The sequence below is a fragment of the Podospora pseudoanserina genome, chromosome 4, assembly GCF_035222485.1.
Source record: "Podospora pseudoanserina strain CBS 124.78 chromosome 4, whole genome shotgun sequence".
In the NCBI taxonomy this organism is placed as follows: domain Eukaryota; kingdom Fungi; phylum Ascomycota; class Sordariomycetes; order Sordariales; family Podosporaceae; genus Podospora; species Podospora pseudoanserina.
Genome location: NC_085923.1, coordinates 3,321,769 through 3,327,768, shown reverse-complemented (window position 1 = coordinate 3,327,768; position 6,000 = coordinate 3,321,769).

The window sequence follows — 6,000 nt, the reverse complement described above, 5'->3', positions numbered from 1 at the left end:
GTTTGTTCCGCGTGCGTGTAGCTTGACCAAGTTTCTCTGTCCATGACCATGTGTGTCAGACAGATCAACAACAAATTCATGCCAGCCCAATGTTGTCTTGAACAAGGAATCCGTCTTTCGCCAGCTGCAGTCAAATCAACCAGACGAATCCAATGACACAGTGCGAGACCTCGCCGCTCTAATCTGCAGTCCTTCCATTCTTGAAGCTGCCACGGAGCCCAAAGAGTGATGGTATTCTGGCTGACAGGCGGAAGTTCCTCATCCTTACTGACCACCACTGCTTTGGAAAACAGGTATGATCAAATCCGAACTATTGTAAGCTTCGTTGAAGAGCCGATGCTGACCCGCATTCAAAAATAGGACAACACGTTTGGAAGGATGTGTATGGGTAGAAAGCAGTACAGGGAAACTGCGTACGAACTTCAAAGTCGGAAACCCCTTGCTGCTTCTAGCTCGAGCAAGCACCTCGTGCCAATTGTGGCGTGTATCGACAGCCTCGAAAACGAGCGCGTCGATTGGATTTTTCCCTGGCCTAGCGGAACTGTGTCGATGTTCTGGATGAACCAGAATCCCAACCCAAACTCTGAACGGCTTGTGAAATGGATTCTGGAACAATGCGAAGGACTTGCTGATGCCGCATCACTTCTGCTCAGTCAGCCGGATTATACGGTCAACGAGCTTAACATTTGAACTTGCCACCGGTTTGACAGCATCACTGCGGACTCAATCTTTTGGTTTCCTGATATAGACACCCGGGCCGCCGAAGGTAGTGGTGGTGTAACAGAAAAGCTCGTCATTGCAGGCTCAGAGTTCTCAAAGCTTCCGATGCTCCCAGAGATACTTAGGTATTGGGCACCTGAGAAATACCATTCCCAGATGCAAGTTTCCCATGCGGCCGATGTTTGGTCGCGAGGGCGCATTTTCCTCGAGAGTGTGGTGTGGTTGCTGGGCGGTGGAAAGCTTCTTGAATCGTTTTATACCGACACAGATCACCTCACCGAACTCCATATTGGGGCGGCAGAGACCTTCGCCCAGAAGTGACTGTTGTAAGTGAAACCCTGGCTTTGCAATTATGTATCGTTGTTTCGCTAATAGCATCATGCAGAGGCTTCGATAGCTCCACTCTTCGCCCTTGGTATCACCAGTGATACATGATCTTCTTGACATCATTGAGCTCCGGATACTCAGGTTTCGCCCCTCGGAGCGCATATAATATCCAGAACTGTCAAGACTGCTAGGTAGATTGAGGAACAAATGTGAGATGAACAACCTGTACTGCGGAATGGTGGACCCAGAGAGACAGTTTGCTCTCAGATCTGGAATTCGCTACCAGATGGGGGGACCTCGACTGACGGCCATCAAAGTTCATCACAAGAGAACATGGACGGGCTTCAGCCGTTCCAGCATCGCGACAGACTTCACAGATGCCGTATCGGCCGAGGATGCAGAACTGGGTGAGGATGCAATATCGAATAATGATTCAGCATCGGATGACGATCCGTCGAACAGTTCACAACATCTGGATCCTGTCGTATCATGGGAAAATTAAAAGATTTGTCGATAGCCCAACGCGCTTGATGAAGACGAAGGAAAGGGAAAATCTAAGGGGAAATAAAAATGCAAGCGATGGAGACGCAGGGAGATTAATATGGTGCTTACCTAGCAGGGTGAACGAAGTATCAAAAAAGTAATATAATGGAGGTGGCGGAGAAGGACAAGACCGAGTTCCTACGTTAACGAAAGCTGCGATACGATGTCGAGCAAGGTCGCGTGGGCAGATGGAATGGTTGCATAAGGGTTCTCAGCTGGTTTCACGGCAATTTATACGGAGGCACGAGAACGGTTAGTACTTAGTAACACCTAACAGTACAATCACACAGGCTGTAAAAGATTATGAATGATGAATGTATCATAACAGCCCACTCAGCATAACACTAAGATCCCAAGCATATGAGCCGAAAAGGACAGACCCCGAGGGTTCATGACACCCCTATCCTCGTGAGAGCACGTTGGCTCCCCTCTTTATATTTATTTATCTCGGGAAAGGTAGGTAGTGCAGCTGAGCCTCAGCCAGACGACTCTTTTGAAGTTGAGCTCGACTGTACGCCTCCACATCAACTGACAAAGTCATTCACCTCCATCCTATGTTATACATTGTGATCTGGATTGCCCATTTGCGGGATCTTTCACGGTGACCTGATGTAAAGACGTATCAGTACGGTGGATATCTTGTTGCAAGTACTCCGGGAGTCCTCCTCAGTTCTTCTGCATGTGTTTCTATACAGACCTCCACAGTTGTTTCAGCCATAGGATTGAGGGAAATAGATCCCTGCCGCCCTGCCTGTGCTCACCCTTAAGAAAATTAACATCCGGTGTGAAGAATAACCCGAAGAAGACGTGACAAGAGCAATGAGAATAAGTAACGATCGGATCCCCCAGGGGCACTGCACAAGAAATCTTCTCGCTGGACTTCGGGCACGGTGATGAGCACTTGCAGGCCAAATTTGGGGGCATTTTGGTAAAGTTTTGTTGAGGTGAAAATTTGATCGGGAAGATACGTCCTCATTATATATGAGAATACCATAAGGATGGAATAACGTCGGGGCTGAAATAGGCACTCTAGAGTGTAAGTAAAGGTAGCTATGAAATATGGCTTTATCTGTTATTGGTCAAGAAATGGGGCATGAGGTGAGCATAAGACAAGAGGATAGAAAAGCCCACTAGTTAATTCATGCTATGGATTGACCTCAGCTCTTCCCACCAATTCGCGCGACCCTGTTACCAAAGATTCCTTTCGCTCTGTTGCCAACCTTCTATCAGATGCATGTAGCCCTTGTTCCGTTGCATCCCTTTGGCCAGTTCAACCGCATACTCAAGGAGCCTGCTCAGATCTGACCCTCAATCTCGTCACAAGCAGCAAAGAACTCCTTCTCCATCCTCTTGTAGGTGCCCATCCAAATGGCTACAAGTTTCATTGACAAACGAACATCAAACCGCTGTTAAAGTATGGCTCACTCACTCTTGATGACGATAAGGGCATAAGAAAGGAACGTTGAGATGGCTAGGCTGTCGGCTTCCGTGTCCTCGAGGAAGTTGAGAGTGATAATGATATCCTTCAACAGCATCCCGCGCGACACCCACTCGTTGTACTCCAGCATCTGCGAGACGGCCTCATAGGCGAGGTGATAGGCCTCGCTATAGACTCAGCAGCGTTGGGAAGCAGGCCCACAAGCTCGAGATCTGGATCGCGACGTGTTAGCAGCTGGCCGCGCTCGCCCACTGGAAGCGTGGAGAAGTGTGAGGTTTGAACTCACAGTCATGGGTGGACATCTGGATCAAGCACTTGCGGCCAGTCTTGGCGACTGTCAAGATGGAAGAGTGGTCAGCAAGCTAGGAAAACTCGCTTGAAGGGAATTTCTAGAGGCGAGGAAGCGCCCAGCTATTGAGTCGGACGCGCGTGGGAAGGGGACTTACGAAGAATCTCGCGAAGACCGACGTGAGGGGAATAACAGTGGTGAATGTTGCGACTGCACTGCTTCTTGGCCATGCCGATGGTCGGCTGGCGGCAGGTATCCACGCTGGCCTTGAGGCGGATGGCGAGTTGCTCAACCTGACGAGGCATAGCCGTCTTGGTCTCGATGGTGCAAATCAGCTTGATGATTGGTTCTGGTTGCTGGAAACATGGATGTCTGGAAAGGATGGAAGAAGTCGAGAGTGTGTGGAATGTGTGAAAGTAAAAGTGACAACGGCTGCTGGGTTTGACTGGCTACTGGAAGAAAGAGAGGAGGAGGCAGATGGGTGGAGGGACAAGACTTTATACCCCTGCCTGAGAACAACCAGGAGCAAGTAGAGCGGCAGCGGGTCCATAAACTTGAGTAGCGCTAGGAGTGAATACCCTCAGAACAATAGGTAGTAAAAGGGTGGCGTTGCTCGGGGTTCAGGCTGGCGACTGGATCATTGGCAAGGACTAAAACCAAGCGATGAAGAAGAGTTTAAATAAGAAACACAAGCGACAGATAAAGTTATGGTCCAAACTCCCCAATTGATTGTCCCAGCCCCCTCTTATCTTTAAAGCTACTTTCTTGTCTGGTTTCCAACCCTGTTGCAGAAACATCTCCAAATGATGCCCTCTGATCAAATATTGGCGGGGCCTTGATGAATGGTATTGAGCAGCTCCTCGCAAGTCCAACCATTTTTCATGTAGATGTTTGCGAAGCTCATTAGTATGGTAGAAAAGCTAGGACTTGGCTGAGATTCAAGCCATCTTACCATAGAAGGCCCGGAAGTAGGCAGAGTAGAAGAGAGCGCGGATGAGCGTAGTATTGCCCTTATTATGGTGGTATGAGTGAACATGCACTGATTGCGATCGAAGATTTGATTGATCTTCTGATAGGCGAGCTTCAAAATCTCGGAGGCGAACTTCGCGCAAACAGGGCCCAGAACCGGGTTCCAAGCGCCGAGGAGATACTCGTCTACAAGCAATGTCAGCCGCACGCACGAGGGCGGATCGGATGAATCAGACATACAATCTTCGTCGGTCAGGACAACCAAACGCTTGCGAGAGATGGAGGCAGCCGTTTGGTTTGATTAGCATACATCTCGTGGAACGCCAGACGACGACGACTCCGTCAAGGGCATTGTTAAAGTGAGGAGCGCACTTACAAGCCATGTTTGATCTTTTTTGATAGACGGAAGCACGATTTATGCAGACTCCATGATAGCAAAGGTTAGTCGAATGGTTGCAATACTGGCAAAGGTGAGAGGTTAATCTGTTGCGGGTTGGGTGGGGAGAAGGAAGAGGAGAAATGAGAGGAGAGGATGATATTTTATCTCTGCAGAGCTGCGCTGGGAGCAGCAGGCGGGTGGGATGGACAAACGCAGGGCCCACCTTAGGTGAACTGGGAGACCACAATATCTGACTGCGGGGCGATATTCAATGTCATGGTTCGGGAGGAATGTCGAACCACACTCTTCCACATGATATGGGCTCGTTTTTCAAGCCGAAGAATCATGCGTCCAAACACTTTGAAAAGCTTTTAGCAAGGGAGTCAAGTATCTACCTATTCGGTCAGAAAAAGAGAAAATACAAGATACCTGTATCGGAACGGAGGACGATGCTAAGAGTAAAAACCAGGTGTTGTTTTGCATGTTAACTTGGTGTGTTTCAACCCGCGACCTGCTCTACTTATAAGGGCCCTGCGAGTGTATATAGATATACACTGATGTTTGCCTGTTGACGTATGTAGAAAAGATCGGTTGGTAACGTGCTATGATGTCCGGTACATCAGCCACGCCGTGAGGCAAGATGTTCAAGCATGCGGATACATGTAACGAAAGGGCTAGGATTCAAGCGCTGATCACATGGCATCCATCCTCGAGATCTTCCCAAAGCCTCCTAGTCAGCTCCAACCAGTGCATGTGGCCACTATCTTCACTCCATTGACTGGGCAACCTCAACGTCGCCCGTCGCATTGCCCCTTACTTCGGGAACTATATAAAGTAAACCTAGGTATACTCGTATCGTACCTATCGTAGGATATCAAGAACACGAGCCTTCCAAAAAACGAGACAAGAAACGCGCATGAAGGACTTCACACAAGGGACCAGAAATGTAAAGAATATTGTCAATTCATGAGGCCTTCCGTCCGTTCGCCCAGAAACACAAATAGCCCCATGGAGTTCCACCAAGGAATCCTGCTAGCTACCTCCTGATACTGACCAGCCGCGACCAAAAACTGCTTACTTCTCTCTGATCTGAGCAGGATCTGACGCTCTGTAGCCAGAAAGTGCTCGCGAGTGCGGCCGAAGCTGATCCAAATATCTACACCTCAATCAGCATCAATGCACAGTGGTTGGAGAAGTGTGAAACGTACCCTCGAGGATTCGCAGGGATGCAGCGACGAAAAGAAGGAGAATGATGTCACCGTCGGAGCGGTTCTCATCATAGGTTCGAAGAACATCGGTGAGGAGGTTCCGGAGCGAGAGGCATTGGTTGTCTCG